The 18,706-nt window shown below is 40.1% G+C and overlaps 1 long non-coding RNA gene across 2 annotated transcripts in view; it reads left to right on the top strand.

Annotated features, from left to right (window-relative positions):
* Positions 1–18,706, top strand: part of LOC148186516 (uncharacterized) — a 96,825-nt gene that overhangs the window by 67,741 nt on the left and 10,378 nt on the right. The gene's annotated exons all lie outside the window — the stretch shown is intronic.

Raw genomic sequence — 18,706 nt, forward strand, 5'->3', positions numbered from 1 at the left:
AGCATTGACATGGTGTCCTCCTTAAGTGTAAAAGTGTTATGAACCCTGTTTGGAACACCAGAGTAGCCAGTCCCAGAAATACTCCCTAGATTGACTTTAAATCTTTAAAGAAAGAGTTAGTGTCTCTTTCTTTTGTGATTGAGCACACTCATTGTTGTCTATACGTAGTACAAGGGCATTACTTTTCTCTGTCACTGGCACATATCCACCCAGTCCTCCTTGTCCTTTTCCTCCTTTTTCATTCTCCTTCCATCGACTCAATTTGCTCCCCCTTTTTCACCCCCTCCCTCCAGTATTTAATTAAGCTATCAATTCTGCTATTCTGCCTGAATTTAAATGCGTGTTTAGTGAAATTAGCTTGTAATAGCACTCTTAAATTTTGAATCAAAGTATGTTAATCTGTGTTAATGCTATTACTTCTTTCCACTGGTTTTCTCCAACTTTCCCACTTCACCCCTTCCTCCTGCTCCCGCTTCCATCCAGCCATCTGTAACTTGTGGCATTTTGGGAAAGTAAATGCAGCACCTTGTTGTTTTGAGGAGCTGTTTGCTGGCATTTCCAAAGGCCTCTGGCGAAGGCATGATAAGCTTATGTATGAGCGTATGTGGAAACGTGCATACATTTGCCTATCTGTAGTAGATGCATATGGCCAATGTTTAGAGAGTATGAGTTCTTATATGTGAAAGTAAATCTTAACGCGTGTGCTTTCAGGCTGGAGAGATGTGTCTGTCTGTCAGGCTCTGTGTAGGTACTTGTCTGTGTAGATGCTGGGTGTACGTGTGACATTTGGCTGCTCTGACGGCACAGGTCTGATAAGTTTCCCCTCGTCTGTTTCCTGTCAGAATAACACGAGCAGGAAATACCACCATGGTAACGAGTTCAAAGACCTTCACGCTTTGAAGAAGAGTAAGGATACCATTATCAGAGCAAAAGAACACCCATATCACAACGCTGAGGGGCTATATCTGTATGCATGCATGGGCTTTTGTGCATTTTTTTTTTTTTTTAATATATATTTATTGTAATAATTACAAACTTCTTGAGTACAGAGATTCATTCTTCACCTTCGGGACATAAAGTGTGATTTCATCCACTTGTTTCGATGCATTCTTTCAATTGTGCATACAATGGATTTAAGATTATTGATTCCATATTTTCATCACAATTTCCTCATGGTTTTTCTAATGTTTCATCTCATCTGGTGTTAAATATAAACAGCTTCCTCAAAATTCCTCCAGCCTTCATCTTTCTTTGGATGACGACCTCTGACACCTTCCCAGATGACGCAGTTACCGATTTTTGGTGCTCTTTCAGTCATTTGCCCAGTGTCTTTGACCCTGTTTATACCGCTTATGGTATTAACATGCATTTTGGATGATCCAATCACACGTGGACAAGGCTAAATACAAGTCTTGGCTTGGCTTGGAGTGCCTGATAAACATGCTGCACCTTCCCCCTTTATCCTCCTCCTTAGATGTTCTGCTCTGTATTAAAAGGTCCTCAAAACTGATCTTTTGTGCCGTAAGTGGCGTTAAGAGTTAAAGGTGTTGGTCTGTTTGAGTTTGTCCTTATGCTCCCTATTTCACCTCATCACAGATGTCTAGGAACGGTAGCATCCGCTTCCTGTTCACAGGTGAACTTTGATGTATGGCTTGATGTTATTGATGTGTTTGATGCTGATACCGGAGCAGTGCATTTTGGTGAAAATGACATCCACATACCAGATGTCAAGTGGGGTAGGAGCCGTTGAGACGCCATCTGTTTAAAATGTTTCGTGTACAAGTTACCAACAGTGAGAGCTTGTAAAAAATTCCCTTTGAACATGAAATAAGTGGTATCAAGGCACAACCCCAGATGATCCCATCCAAGCTGAGGTGTGTTCTAACTTTTCCAGCGTAGATTTTGTGTGAGCCGCTGTCTGATTGCCTTTGCTGTTTCCACAGTGGGTGGTAAAGAAAGTGCAGTGACATCAAAAGATACCTGAGTCTGAGAGAGAAGCGCTTTCAAGTCCTTGAGCTTCTGGACAAAATCCATACTGTTCATAATGTGGTGTTTAGTGCATCCAACTAAAGGTCCCTAGATAATTGTGAGGAATATAGAAGTGTGAAAAGTGATGCTGCCAACAGTGAAGGCAATAGGTCCAAGCTGAGTGGATTCAGTTTAAGTACTCTATTTTAGGCAGTCCATAAAACTCTTCTACTGTCAATTGTCTTTTTTAATTAGAAGGCTGTCTCAATATAAGTCAAAGACAGTCTTCTATCACCAATGTTTTGACAGTCCTTACTTGATTTGAATGTTAGCCTTAGATTAAAGACTAGGTCTGGGTTAAGATTGGATTAAAAGAGAGGCAGTTTATATTAGGTTCCAGTTAGTCAAGACCAGCTGTAGAGTTTTAAGGGATAGTTTGGATCTTTTTAAGTGAGGTCTTTTGAGGTACTTATTCAGTCAGTGTATCACATTTGGTAGATGTCGGTCAGCAGGCCATAGTTTGGAGAGGCAGGGTCCGACACAGTAGCTGAGCAATGTACTGCTGTGGAGCAGTCAGCAACAAAATGTATTTTAGCGGTACAAAAAAAAAGTTCAACCCAGAATTCAATATCATTTTATTTCATTCATCATTTTAATTGAAAGCTATATTTAGAATATTTATACTGCTTTACCTTATCATCAGATAGTGATATCTCTGTTATATAACTACTGTGTGACTTTGGTGTTTCACACAATAACACTAACTGAATAACTCATCGAGGCAGCAGATCAACAGCAGTTCCTGTGGTCAGATAGTCAGAATTACGGTTTTTCTCAATGGAGTCTGGTGACTTTGACTTTTTTTATGATCAAATTTTTATTGTGATTTTTTCAAGGACTGGAAGGGATCATTACAATAGCCAAAGTGGGATGTAGTCAACAAAGCACATTGTGGTGTAAAGTTTGCTTGTGTGTTCCCTTCCCCTCCACCTGCAATCCCCTCCACTCCACCGTCAAGTCCCTTACTTCAAAGATTTAGGCACTGTACACAGATCAAAAATATAAATAACATTTAATTAATATGAAAAAAAAACCTACCCATCCCTCTAAACGCCCAAATCTGAATCTCAGAAATGAAGATTTTTAAAAGGTCGATGCTAATTTCCTCCACTGAATGGTATCAACAGAAATAGCAGACAGTATACATAAGCTATATGTATACACGTAAGAAGATGTAAAATTATAAATGTAATATATTTGTTTAGTAATCAGACTGGTTTAGACAATCACAGTTCATATTAGACAGGCAAAGCACAAGTCTGGTGGCTTTGACAGGTGCACATGTGGGAAACTGAGGTCTGTCTGTCAGACAGCCTGACAGACAGGTAAAGTGTTGAGACTCTCAAAATAGCATACACTTAAACTTATAAATTTTTGTTAAGTGACTAAAATACGTTGTGCTGCTGCCCCCCATCCGCAGCAGTAGGCAACATCACTTAACTTCATCGTCGGCACACCCAGCGCTTCTCCAAACCGGGGGTGTGCCAACAGACATCTACTGTAGGTAATACTACGAAACTATGGAGAAGTACTTCAGATAAACCCACTTCAAAATATCCTATAAATATTCCTTTAACAGTAAAAAAAAAGACTACATAACGTCCCTTTACTTTAGAACAACCATAATGTTTAATATTTAGGGCCTCAGGGTGAGGTCTGGATAGCGCATGTGAAAACTTTCTGCCATTTGTTTTTAATATGTATATTTATGAATTGAAGTGGGATCAAGTCCAGCAGTGAGCTTCAACAGCCTGTGCGCATGCCAACACATAAAACCCTGTAACACATAATGGCTCCTCAGGAACAGAGTGTGCTGCAGTAGGCATTACTGAAGCAAATCCTCTGTGTTTCTTTACCTCAAGGCCATGCTTTTTTCTTCTTCCTTTTTTCTTTTTTTTTACACAGCTCCACTTTCAATTCAGCTTTTTGCTCCATGGATTCATCTTTCAAATGTATTTTAATCACTGTGCTTCACACTTAAACATTAAGAATTTCAATGAAAAGTGAAAAATCAACCATCTGAAAAAGATGTTTCGTAAATAATGCTTTCTGCCGTTAAGTGAGACACACTCTGCACTGTCTCATCACTTTATTCCTGTACTTAATCTTACTTTATATCTTTACTCTATGGTCAGTTTTTTAAGCTCCAGCAGTTCTTGAGGGCTCTCAGAGAGAACCTGAATATTTTAAGGCCTTTTCATATTATGTACTCTAGTACACTTGCGTCATCATCCACGTGACTTTTTTGTCATGCTGCAGTATAGAAAGGGCGCTACAGATGGACACTGCTGCCCCGGGGACATTCATCAGCAGGTAGTGGTGGAGCAGTGAGGCAAAGCTTTGCTCCTGGCTGGAGGAGGAGACACTTCTGTTGGACATGGAGCTCTCCGCCTCCTGCAAAAGCTCCAACTGACTGCAGGTCAGAGGTGGCAGCAAAGCTGTCTCCGGTTGGTTGTGCTGCTGTCTGATATAGAGGCATCAGTATTAAATTAAGACTGTTTTATAAACAGTTAGAGAGACCTTGTAGTTGCATTAAATAGCAGTCCACTTCAGTGTTTTGCCACAGTTGGTGTTCATATCTGATGCAAACTGTACCAGAGAACACATAAACCATTCTCAAGACCTTTTCAAGTGAACTTGGACATGGATTGGTGTACTGTGCACAGGTGTTCACATTAATCAAATGAACTAGACTTTGGTGTCAAGTCTATTCGGACCCGGGCCAAGTCCCTGATGTGAAAGGCTCCAAAGTCAATCAGGCATTTATAAAATTCAGAATTATGTCAGTTGCATCAGATTCAACTGTTTCATTTGCATACCTGAGCCCCGTTTCAAAGCCACATATCGCCACCACTTTGCTCCGCTGTATGCACGTCTGACCACATGAAGCTAGCATAGCCTCAGCTAATATAGCTAAATAACACAGCACCACAGCTAGAAACAAACAGCATTATTGGCTGATGCTTTACCATGTCATTGGAGCGCTGAAAAAAAACCTGAGGCCAGCTCAATTGCAACTTGTAACTTGTAAGGCTCGTAAGGCTCATCATGCTTGTCTGAAGTGACAAGTGCGGGGCGTCAGTTTGCTTCAGCTTCAATGTCACCGGCTTACATTGAAAATAACGTATTCTGTTGCTGTTTCATTCGGATGTGAGCACAGCATTAGACAGGTGTAAAGCAACAAAAAACAGAGAGATAGATGAGAGAGAGATGACCTGTAGCTCATTACGTAAAAGCCCCCGAAGCTGAATGAACCCAATCACCTTCCGGTAGAGTGTCTTTATAATGACTTCTCTTTCAGCGTGATGTCTTTACTGGTCAATAAAAGTGGCCAAAAAGTGGAACACTGAACGCAGAATATCGCAGTGTAATCAGGAGAAATCAATAGACACTTAACCTCTAATGATCTTTGACCCAGGAACAACATCACTTCTTACCACTTGTGAGACACAATTCCAATCATTTATTCACTGTACACGAGGCACGGAGCGCATTGTGAGTGTGATCTACTGCTACTCTCGGTCCTTTGTGGTGGAATCTTCCTCTCTTCTCTGCTTTCTCCTCCTCTTCGCCATTTGCTCTCCTCGTCTCCTCCCCTCCCTCTGTGAACAAGGAGAGAACACTTCACAAGAGTTTTCGCTACACCCGTCAGCTGAATGCATCTGTGCGTGTCTGCGAGTGTGTGTGCGTTCGGATGTCGCACACGTAGATGTGTGGGTGTGCTTGTATGTGCACACATGTGGGTGTGACACACAGCGGTCGCTGTCTGATGCATCTTTAGCCTGGCTCCAAATCAAAAACACTTGTACTGTATCCCCTCGGGGAGCTAGACAGACAGCGGCAGACTGGCAGCAGCAGAGAGACGGAGAGAGAGCAGAGAGGAGAAGACGGAGAGAGAGAGAGCGGGAAGGAGGAAGATGCAAAGGTGAAAACACGCAAGGACAGGGAGATGCTTGTAAAGGGTTTGGAGGAGGGAGAGAGGATGGATAAATGACAGGAGAGGAAAAAGAAAAGATGGAGGGATAAAGATGTGAGAATATCAAAGAATCAACAGAGATAATAGGAGACTCAATGAAGGAGAAGAGGAAAGGTTTTTCAAGAAAAAATAAGGAGGAGAGACTCTTAAGGGGAAGAGGTGAGACTGAGTCATGTTGGTGTTGATGTACGACATCCCCACTGTGATGGTTCCTCTTTTCCCCTCACATTCACCACAAGTCAAATGGATTGCGTGTGTGTGTGTGTGTGTGTGTGTGTGTGTGTGTGTGTGTGTGTGTGTGTGTGAGAGAGAGAGAGTGTGTGCTTGTGCGTGTGAGCACGTGTGCGTGTGTGTGTGTGTGTCCACCATCAGTTGTGCTCCTCCTCTCAGAGTGTGTCTGCACAATCCTTTTCCTCTGTGTTTTGGCCTTCTGCTGGTGTTTTTGCCACAACATGTCAGAGCTTTTGACAGTGGCCTCCAAAGTGGTTGAATATGAAAATTCTGGCCTGGTGTTGTCGTGTTGATGAGGAAAACTGAGCTTTTGGAGACCTGTCTAGAGTGGAAATTTCTGTCACAACTTCACCTACTTCAAGGTGCATGGGGAAAGGAAAAAGGAAGCCTGGTCAGAGGCTGTGTGGCAGAAAAGCTTATGAAGACAACTTTCTGTTGCCTCTAAAGGCACCATTTACTGCGACAGAAGTGCTGTTCGGATGATTGAACAGCATGTGAAACCCCCTCCTTCCACCTTTCAGTGTTGAAATTAGGGGGGTGTATCAAGCAATTTTTGTCACTCTCCAAAAACCGACAATCCAACAATCCCATCCGCTGCAGTGATTGGCCAAGGGTGTTGAGGTGAGAAAGCAGGGTTTGAACTTCGCTCTAGCTCTGTTCTGTCTTGACAGAGGTATTTCTGTCACTTTTTATGTGAACAATCTACAACAACACTATGAATGTCCTCCAGGACAGTCTGGAGACAGTCTGAGTATGTGCGCTGTTATACCCGCAGCTGAGTCACTTGAAGAAAATGTTGGCATGATATGTTCCTACAAAATACAAATATATTACGTTTGCTTGTTTCACATGTATCATATCAACGCTTCTAAAGTGACAGAATATACAGTTTGAACTGAATTTGTCATGTTTAATGTAAAGTTCCGCTGACAGACTCGGTGAAATTTAGGGGTAAGAGCGCAGAGTGTACTCTCGGCACAGATGGAGCAGTAGAACATGAGGCACATTGAAAGTGAAACTCAGCATTTTGTCTGTCATCCATCGATCTGATCTGATAAGACATGAATGGATCGAGAGATCAGTTATCCGCTCTGCAACTCACAAACTGCTGCTAAGAAAAAAATATAAAATAAAAAAATAACTCATGGAGAGTTTCGCCTGCACTGCGTTCACTGATCTGCAAAAACCTCCAACACAGAATGATACGAAGGGACACACATGCAAGTAAAATTTCAACTGTCGACTACATAATAAAGTGCAAATGTAACAAATCTGTGGGTTTCTGAAATGAACTATGTCAACATCTTTTGGGGCGATTGGGTTGTATTTAACAATTATTGGGTTTTGCTTCTCTATTGTGGCCAGCTTTTCGCCATGCCTTTGAGTTAAGGCACTCGTTTGAAACCTTTTTTCAAGACTTTTCCCTTACTGAGCAGATGTGTCACCAGCTGAGGCTCAACAGAGTATAGCCAGATGTTGGATATGATGGAGTTTTTATGTCATTGCCCGAATTTAAAAAAAGATCTTGCACAATTGGTAGAGATTGTCTCACATCATTCCTCTTTGTTCACTGAGGAGTGCTGATATAATGTTAAAAACAACAAATATAAACACACATCTGTCAAACACACACAAATGAGCTCGACCACGTAGCCTAATATCTCTGGCCAATGGGCAGATTGTCCAAATGTTCAAATAAGTAATTACATGCCCCAAAAAAGAACTTATTTGTGTCATTCTCTCTGCCCCCACCTCTCTCCTTTCTCCTCCTCCATTCCTCCAGTCATCTAATTTTATATTTTTCTAATTAATTCTCTTGATTCATTAGGGATGGAGGAGAGCAGAGGGGAAAAATGAGTAGGGAAGTGAGGGATGAGAGAAGAGTGGAGCATCTTGCCATCTGCATTTCTCCCCTGCAGGGCAAAATGATGAGTCTCCAAACTGCAGCAAAAGTACTCTGTGCACTGAAATAATAAAGATCGGGAACTAAAACAAGACGAATCAAAGGAGGGAAAATAACTGGAGTGAACTCTGCTCAAGGCAGCCTGACCCTCCCCTGCTTCTCCTCTAACCCCTACTGTTTCCTCCTACCTCTTTGTGTTTCGTGTCCCCCCTCTTTCTTCCCTTTCCTCCTTCCACAACATTTTGCATGTGTCATGTTTTATTTTGAGAGACAGCAATGAAAACTCGAGTATTCAGACAAAGGCTGAAACGCTAAGAGAAATGCATGGAGACATGGTGGGATGGATGAAGACGGAGAGCGGAGAGAGATATATAAAGACAAGAACATTAAAGATTCAAACTATGAGATGGAGACAGACAAAAACTATGGTGACAGAAAAAGAGAGGAAGCTCCATTAAGCTTCTTGGGTCTTCCATTTCCCAAAACTTTAAAGAGAAATCTAATGTAATGATGCAAACATCATACCCAAAGCTCTTTATAGTGTTTGCTCTTATTTGTGAAAGTCTAACAAAAGGGCATATTGGAACTGCTTTATGGTTTTATCATTGGAGACACTGGGGCAGACGTTTTATCCTGTTTGCTATTCTATTAGATTTCTCTTTTTGTGTGAGTTTCATTTCCATAGTTATCTGTTTATATGGATATTCAGATGTATTCATGGGCAAGATATGAAAATTATTATAAATAGCCTATCCAAAATATGCCCGTTAGCAGGATATTAGCTGATGTTGTGAATAGTGTGTGCAATCATGCTAGTGTTGACTGATGGAATCGCAGATGAGAATATTTCAAAAATAATTCAATTTTATCGTTATTGTCATACATTCATTTTTACATCATTCACAGTTTATCAGATATGATGACATGGTTTCTATAAGTACAAGACTTTATTCATTCATTTGAAAACATATATTAGTTTTTTCTTGTATCATGTATCAAATCTCTCAATTATGACCTGTCCTTATAAGTAAAGGCCCAATTGGAGCATTGTTTATGCAGGGGTTTTCCAAGTACATGCATGCACACAGGCATTTTGGAATACAATTATTGATTTGTCTCCTACTAAATTTTAAATACTAGTATTACAGTTTTACAGTTTGCTACTTTACATTCTTGTGTTTAAAAAAAATATTTAAAGATTAAGTAAACCCCCAAACCACTTCTTTCAGATGAATACCAATGTGTATGGTATTTAGTAGTGTTGTGGATGGATTCAGGTCCAAATCTTGGCATTTTAATGCAAATTATTTGAATTCTACATATTGTATAGTGTACAAAATATTGCATTGACTGGTTAAAACTTCAAAACTACAATAAAAATCTTACTGAAAATGTCACACAGCCAAATGCCACGAAAGCTAGAAGCTGGCTCTTGCAACACAGCAAGAAAAAATACTTTCACAGAATAAAGTACCAACAAAATTATTAAAGCACGGTCAAGTCTCTGAGTGGGCAGATAGCCAATCATACAGTAGTTCAGGATTTTGGGGTGGTCAGATTTCAGGTGTCTGAAAAAGGAATAAACACAGGTATGCCAGACTTCTAGCATACTGCATAACTTATCACAGTTGTGAGGTGATAGTGGTTAATCCCTGTGTGCCAAGAGTAGTCATTCTTATTCTTCACAGGAAACTGTCTGGTGAAGTTTTCATTTTAAGAGTCACCCTGTGGATCCTACTGAAGGACCCCTAAAGGGTATCTGGAGTCCCTGTGTCATAGATAACACTTAAAGACACAGCGGCTGTGCAGCTGCTACGAAAAGTCTGGTCACACAAGGACAGAGAAGGAGAGAGGTAGGCAGAACAGATTGGGAATGCACAGATTGGTATTCATTGTCTGATTGTGGTTCAATCAGCGCTGTCATACCCCTCTAACACTTGTGCGCCTACACACAAAGTAATGTTACCTAAAACAGAATGCCAAGTAGGCCTGGGTGGCATTTTATTTGTGCGTGTGTGTTTGTTGTGAAGCAGCTGTCAGGGACCTGAAGCTGCAGTCAGCTAACAGGACGTTCAAAGAGCTATTGTTCGTCGAATAAACACTTTGGCAAGTGACAGGGAAACAGCTGATGAGCAGATAAGGAAAAATGATCATATGTCAACTGGGTCGTAATATCAACGGTCATCAGATCTCCCCTATCAGCATGATTTCTTTTTATGAATTTGGCTCGTGCAGTATGTACAACGAATAAATTAATTCATTAATTAACAGCTTTGAATAGCTTCCAGAATGATTGAATATAGGGAATACACACATCAAAACATTTGTGGGGGAACAGTCAAATTCATTATTATGGTCCGTTTCATTGTATTTGAGTAATTTCTTCTTGATATGCAGTAGTGGAAAAAGTGTTCAGAACTTTTGCAGCTCTACACTAGAATAAGATTTTATCAATTTTTAATACTACAAAAATTTAACATCACTAACTCAATGAGCAAGGACAGCTAAATGTAGCAGTTTAATTTTACTTTAAAGAGTATATATCTTTTACTAATTCTATTGTACATGTAACATATATTTTAGAAATTTTTGAAATATGTCTCGTGATATGCTGTCTCTTGAAGTACATAAATCGAATCGGGACCCAAGTGTCTTGATAATATCAAATCAGGAGTTAAGTATGTTGTGCCAGCATGAGTTAGAGATGGCGATGATCGAAATATAATTAAAGTTCCAAAAGTTAAAGTACAAATTGTTCAGAATGCTCCCTTTCAGACTGATACATTTATTATGTGATTGCATTGAAAATGATGGATTTATGTGTTAGCATTTTTTTTAATGTTGCAGCTGGCATAGGTGGGGCTAATTTAAACTAATTTATATTCTTCCAGGTAATTAATCTAAGGTAATACACAACACTTTGTTTGTTGTTTAGATTTTGCCTTTAGTAAGTTGAAGCTGCAAAGGAACTAGTAACAAAAGCTGTCATGTGGTAAACTAGAGCTAAGAAAATAAACTATTATAAAATGGAAATAGTAAAGTAAAGTACTTCAAAATTGTGCTTTGGTGCAGTATTTGACTAAATGTACTGAGTTGCTTTCCATCTCTGCTAATATGAACAGACATGTGGAATTAAACCCACAGATTTTTACTAAATGATGTCCACGCTGCTGACAGATAGTTACAGGCCTGAGTTTAATTTGTGTCTACAGCTGAGAAATGCAGCTGAAATTGGTTTAAGCACTTCTCAATATTGCTGAGAAATTAATTGAGGGACTGTATTTACAGGCTGTGGGAGCCAGATGAGGCCCACTGGCCGCTGATTGACCTTCAGCGTCCTGGATGTTGCTGAGACATGGCATTGCTGATGGTATTACTCACAGTGTAGTCACAAAGGGGCAGAGAGGTGGCTGGACAAGGCACAAAGGGACAGATAGAAATGTGTTGAGGACAGTGAATGGCTGGTGGTAAGAGAAAATGAAAATGTGGCGACGGTTTGAACAAATGTTAATGCAAAACAGTGTGGAGAAATGTATCCCATATAACCGAATTGCTATGGCAACTACTCCTTTGTTAATTCAGGATTTTAAAAATGCTATTAGTTATACATATGATTGTATGGCCTTTACTCTGCATGCTTTCACAGAAGAGTGCCTCATGTCTCCCTTATGTGTTTACTATTTGCTGTGTGATCATGCATATTCACATGTATAGCCTCTGTGAAAATGTTGTTCATCACTGCTGATTTGAATTTCAATATTTTTGTGTGTGTGTTTGTGATGAGTGGTGACAGCAGTGACAGTGGGTCCTAACATGATAATGGCCTGCTGTATAAGCAGAGAGGCAACCATCTGCAAACTCCAGCTTTCTCAAAAAAGAAAAAAACCCTAAAAAAAAAATGCTGTTTAAGATGCAGAAAGCCTTTTGTCATTCGGAAGGTCAACGCTCTCTACCTCTCTCACTTCTCTGCAGAGCAGCTAACTAATGTGACAAACTGTTCTTGATGCTTGATGACGTAAAGATGACTGGGAGTGTGGGCGTAAGAGGGCTGGATAAGGGCGAAAGGGAAAGAGGAAGGTGAGAGCAAAAGGAATAAAAAATGTTAGGAAAGAGGGAGAAAATGAAAGGAAGGATGGATCAAAAGACCTCTAAATAAGACAGGAAAAGAAGGAGGTTTGGCTGTTTCTCAATACGACACAAGTGTTTTGGTGTTACACATTGTTGGTCAGATCCACACATGGATTACAACATGTTAGTGCACATGCTAACTGCTGATGTTCCATCAGTGGCTGCTAGTGGAGACACTGACCTGGAAAGAGATGGTCTGACCAGGCACTAACTCCCAAGTGAGTACCCTGCTTTATGTGTGTGCGCTGCATTTCCAGCGCCTATTGTGCCACCAAAACTGGTTTTATATCAAGACGTCAGCAACATTGCCAGCTGTGATTGTGCCATCAAAACGTTGGCACATTGATGGCATTACTAGTGGTGATTGTGCCACCAAAACTTAAAGTTCTTTAGTAAGACATGGCAGCATTTCCAGCAGCGATTGTGCTGCATGTGTAGCGTGATTGTGCCTCCAAAAACAACTATTTTGAGCCAAAACAGGATCTTTTCCTAAACTAGGAAAGACCTGTTGTATCACATCAGAGTATTTAATTGAATTCGAGTGATTCAAATGTCTTTTTTTCTAATGTGTTTTTAACAGACATCTTATCATACGCTGTTCAAAAGTAGAAAGTAATAGTTAAATAGGCAACTTTTTACAGACTGTGCTGTCATAACTGCTGTTAATGGGGGGTGCTGCAGCACCCTCAGCACCCACCTTCCCGTGCCTCAGCTCTGATCAATTTGTTTCTCTCCATGGCTTCACCCCATTAGGTTTCTTACTTTATTTTACCAAATCATAATGCAGAACTTCCCATAAGGTGTAAGTGTGAGCTTCTGTAGCCCTGTGATTGACTTGTTTCTTGCATCAATGCACACTTGACATCAAATAAAATCATGTTTCTTTCTTTCTCATTCCATTCTCTGACTCAGTTCACCCGTTTCTCTCCTTTTCTACTTTTGCACATTTCTTATCCCTTTGTATTGCGTATAAACTGTCTCTATACCTCTAAACCAGGCCTTGCACAGTTGGATGATCACCACTGAAAGAACTGGCAAGAGATTGAGAGAAGAATGAAAACAAGGACTGGTGAATGGAAGAAACTATCATTACCATGAAAGAAAGAAGTTGCAGATTGCTTCAGGTTATTGTTTGCGTGCCACTGCCTGCACTTGTCTGCATTTTCCATCTCTACATTTTTGTTTTGTTTGTGAAGGCTAATTTACCTCCAAACTCAGATAAAATGGAGATGGCTTTGACTGCCTTTCCACATAGTTACGCATGCATACACAGCCCGACATGTGTGTTTACTCACCGATACATCCAACATCTTTTGACAAAGGTCTTGACCTTGGCTGTTGTTGACTTTCCTTGGATGATTAATCCCTCTGCTGGCAGCCAACAGATGAAGTCCACTTGATGAAAACAAAAACTAAACCAAATCCCAGAGCTCTAGTCCTGCATCTCAAGATTTGTTGTCAGTATTTAAAAAATAAAATAAAAAGCCTATTTCTTGCTAATGTTGATTGGATCCAAATTAACCATTTTGTTAATTCTTTATTCTTTTCAGTACATGGCTGTCAATGCATCAAAATGGTGTGGGTTTTTTTTTTCATTTAAGTGGTATGATCAATTTTATGGTTTCAGAAATTGCTTTTCAAACTTGTGAGCAAAATTGTTTGTGTCCAAATTACCATAGTTTTTGAAGGCCCTGTTTTTGTCTTGGTTGTGCCAACCATGTGGAAAAAAATTACTAAAAGAAAGAAAGGCATGTAAACAAAGCAAAGCAGTTGAACTATTTTCTTTATAATCCATGTCATCAAGAAGAAAAATAACTTTTAGTGTTAATATTGATTAGTTTGCCATAGTAGAAGGAGAAAACCCAAGAAAAGTTAGTTTTTAGAAAGTAAATGAAAGCTGAAAATGGCATTTGCGTTTAAATCTTTAGTGATGATTGAAGGAGCCCTTCAGACTTCATTGGTAACATTTAATGAGAAAATCAATTTTTGGATATGTCATCTTGTTTTTTTGTTAAATTAACTATGACTCTCTGAGAGCTTTGGCCTTTTCTGGGTTTGGGAAAAAACAAGACTAATTTATTTAATTTGCTCCTCTGATGGCATTATTGAATCTGAGAAAAAAAAAGAGATCACACACTTACAAAGCTTCTGCAGAAAAATTCATCATGCTTCCACCACCTCACTCTGCTTCCTATGCTCTTCTCCATTTGACTTACACTTAAATCAATCAATCATTTATTCAATCATTTATTAGAAGTCATACAGGGTACAGCTCCAGTGACATGTGATCCTGTCAGCTCCTTCAACTTGTGCATTGCATTTTAGTCCTTTATTGCCTCTTCTCACATTGTTGGCTGCTGCTTTATAATTATCCTGGTTTCTGCATGGTTTCTGGTTGTGGAATTATTAACTTTAGTTTTTGGTACAGTTTGTTCTGTTGTATAAATAATTGAATCAACGACAGACTCTGTGGGATTGTTGACGTCGGCGGTGGTGTCTTGGAAAATGCTTTAGTCTCTGATGGCTTCATATCTTACATCACTGGGGGCATGCGTCATAGTTTGTTTACACATTTTGACCTCAGCAAGATGGTAGCATGGCTGCTCCTCCCGAACACAGGCAAGCCCGCTCTGCAGCTGCATCTGAACAGCATATAGCAAGGATTCAGAGTGTTTATTCCCTTTTTGGTGCAGAGTGAGCATGATCAGGACACCATCTCACATTACCATAGTCACACTAGGCCTCATTCACCACAGAGCATGTCTCCTCCCCTTCTCTTGCCAGAATCCTCTGCTTTGTTATGCTGTGTTCACACTACAAGCAACAAGGCAACAGTGTGACCAGCTATATTATCGTTGAGATGTTGAAGTGTCATGTAACCGACTGTGCAGCTGTGGCTCAGGAGGTAGAGCATGTTGCTCTCAAATCGGAAGGTTGGCAGTTAGATCCCCAGCTCCTGTCAACATGTCGAAGTATCCTTGGGCAAGATACTGAAACCCAAATTGCTCCCAATGGCTGTTCCATTGGTGTGTGTGAGTGTGTATGAGCGGTTAAAAAACTGAATAGGAGGTGGCACCTTGTATGGTAGCTTTGCTCACCAGTGTGTGAATGTGTGGGGAAGTCGGTGAAACTGACTTGTAGTGTGAAAGCACTTTGAGTGGTCAAAGGACTAGAGGAACGCTATACTGTACAAGTGCAGGTCAATTTGATTTGTAGTGCGTCTGGTGTCAGTTTCTTGCTTTACGTTACCTGCTTCCATTGAAAATCACTTTTAGTCTGTTGTTGTGTCGTTTGAAGTGTAAACAACACATTAGAGCTGCACATAAAAACGTCCCCTGGTTGAATGCTGTCCTGTTTTCCAAGACTTAGTCAAGTCTCTTGAAAACAAATGATATTGCAGATCCTGGTAACCCTTTGGAAACTGATATGGGCATCCAGTTTATCCACAAGATTGCAGCTGATGTTTGATCCCTCTACCTTTGCCATAGTGTCTCCAATGTAGAGATGGATGCAGAGATGGACAAGGAGATGGTCCATGTGGTCAGTATTGAAGCTTATGCCCATCTACTCCATCTTTTCCTTAATGTTTACATTTACAAACCTCAACCTGGCCTGCTTGCAGACTAGTATCTTACTCTTTCATTGAATTTCTTTGTATTTGGACAGGCTTCAAAAGCTATTTACTTACTATTTACTCTGTCTATGTTGTGACATACCCTCTATGCCTGCAGCTATCTTTGTTTTATCTGGAGGGAGGATGCAAGTGTGCTTGGGAATGTTTGTTTGTGTGTGTAAATTTGTGTGCGCGCCTCTCGGTGTGGTGTTAGCTCTCGAGTGCTAAAAGAAGATGCTGATTGGCGATAACCAGTGTGAATGACTAATTAGAGCTGGTGGCAGGCAGAGCGACTGCCTCTGCCACTTCACTGTGAATGGGCCTTTGATGCTGAATCCAAGCCCTCTGTGTTCACACAACACATGTGCAACCACACACACACACACACACACACACACACACACAGATACTCATGCAAATAAGGATGAAGAGGACACACATTCAGCTACACACATTGACCCATATTCATACACACATGTCCAAGAACTGGCATACTTTTGTGCATATCAGGCTGATTGAATTGGCAGGGCCTATTTAGTCTCAGTGGTAATCAGACATATTCTTTTCTATTCTATTCTATGCTCTGTAATCTTTGGCTGTGTCTGAAATCACTTGCTATTTACTACGTACTGCACTAGATTTGCCCTCCAATGTTTTATTCGAGTGGCCAAATTCTCAGTGTGAAATTTCTACACCTTATAGTGCCCCCAGATTCCCACAATGGGACAAAAAAGAATCCACGGCATGTAAATGACTTTTCGCTAACAATCCCACAATGCAACACGTCACATTTAATAGATGTAAGATTTATCGTGGTATTCCACAGTTCTCAACAGTGACACAAACTGAGAAGTGAATTTCAGCTGCAACAAGTCTCACTTCTAAATCAAACACTGTCACTCCTTTAAGCCAACCAAAGCAACAAATTGACCCAGTTTCCTTGCACAGATTGTTTTAATGAATCGAGAGATTTTAATCTGTAATTCACACAGTGACATGAGAGCTTTTCTGACTTCAGGGCTGCAACCATGTGCCTCATGTCTATGTCATTGTCGTCCCGTCAGTCGTCCTGAAGGAAAATGACAGGCAGAAACAAATAAAGACTCTTTAAATACATAATCACTGATCGATTTAGCCTCAGGCAGTTTCATATGAGTTCTCCGACATTCTTGTCGACATTGATGATTCATGTATTGATTGATTGTGACATGCTTTGTAAGCAGTAGCCGAACGCTGAGCAGATATGTTACACTTTGTGGCACTGGAGGGAAGAGTTGGCAAGTGCTCCTGTGTTGCTCAAAAGTAGAATAGCACTAACCATTGCCAAGATTAGTGTTCTGTTTACTATAATTACATATTTTCATTGTACACTTACATACTTGCAACAAAAGCATCCAAGCAAATTGCTTGTGTGTGTCATGTCAATTACCTTTCAAGGGGACGTTTTCTGCTCTTTCATGTTTTGTGTCTTATATTTATAGTGTTACAATAATGGATGTTCAAAATTAACTTGGCCAGAGTTTCAAATAATGAGGTAAATATATGAAGTCATCTCTATGAAGAAAAACCTCAGGTTACCTACCTTTCTGAACACTCTCGTTTCCAACTTTTTTTTCTCTTCGGGCTACAGTATGATGTCTTAGTGTGCAGAATTACTTTATATGGGCATTAGTCACAGGCTCGCTCTTGCAAGGGTTTTTATTACATAGCCTGCACTGCTAAATAAAAATTGTTTGCTAACCTCGGGGAAACATAAACCCTTGGTTGCCGATGTTATAAATTTTTCCCCGATTTCACATCATATCCTTGCTGAAATATATCTGGTTGAGTTAAGAAGCTTATATTGGTGAGTTTTTACAGTAGATAGAAAGTGCCACTATTCTTTGTTACAGCCATTTCCCGATTGCAAGTATACTGCTAACATACATGTAGCCGTAAGCTAAAGGCACATGTATCCTTGGTTGCTGTTAAATTTATTCACGATTTTGGATAATATTCCTGCTGGAACATGTCAGGTGTGTTTAGAAGCTATTGTTATTTTTCACAGTGGAAAGTGCCATCTGAAGTTTGCTCTTGTTTCAGTCATTTCCTGGTTGAAAGTACGCTGTTCATGCAGGCCTATGTGTAGCTACATGCTAATGTCCAGGAGTTATGTAAATTTCTCCCCAGTTTTCCATCATATTCCCACTGGAACATGTTATGTTGAGTTGAGAAGTTTTTAGAGGTGATTTTTGCGGTTGAAAGTGCAGTTGTTCTCCATTACGGACATTACCTCACTGCAATACGCTGCTACGTGCATTTGGCAACATGCTAAAAACCAGGGAAACGTGTAAGCTTTGTTGCTGATGTTGTTAATTTCTCCCCAATTTTGGATCATGTTCCTGTTCCTGCTTCCGGTTGTGTTTTGAAGATTTTATTGCTGATTTTCCACAATAAGAAGTGCCTCTATTTTCCATTATAGCCATTCCCTGGCTATGTCTAGTCTAGAAATGCTGTGATACTAAAGACCTGGTAATGCTGACCAACCAGAGCAGACTGGACTTTTCGGAGGGGGCTTAAAGAGACAGGTGCTAAGACAGAGGGTGAATACAGGTGTGCCAGCACAGACAGTATTTGGAAAATAGTGTTTTCTGACCATTAAATCATAGAATGTTATAGTAAAAATCTTAAATACAAGTACAAACCTGAATGTCCTAAAGGTAAGCTATGTTGCATTTTCAGCAAATCAGCACTTTGGAGTATTAGTAGATAATTCTAAGTATAAATAATGAGGCTATAGAGAGAAAGCAATTGCTCCTTTTTACCTATTTGTAGCTGTTATCACTCT

This window comes from Plectropomus leopardus, chromosome 18 (genome assembly GCF_026936395.1).
Source record: "Plectropomus leopardus strain MGB_pleo_1.0 chromosome 18, ASM2693639v1, whole genome shotgun sequence".
NCBI classification, from domain to species: domain Eukaryota; kingdom Metazoa; phylum Chordata; class Actinopteri; order Perciformes; family Serranidae; genus Plectropomus; species Plectropomus leopardus.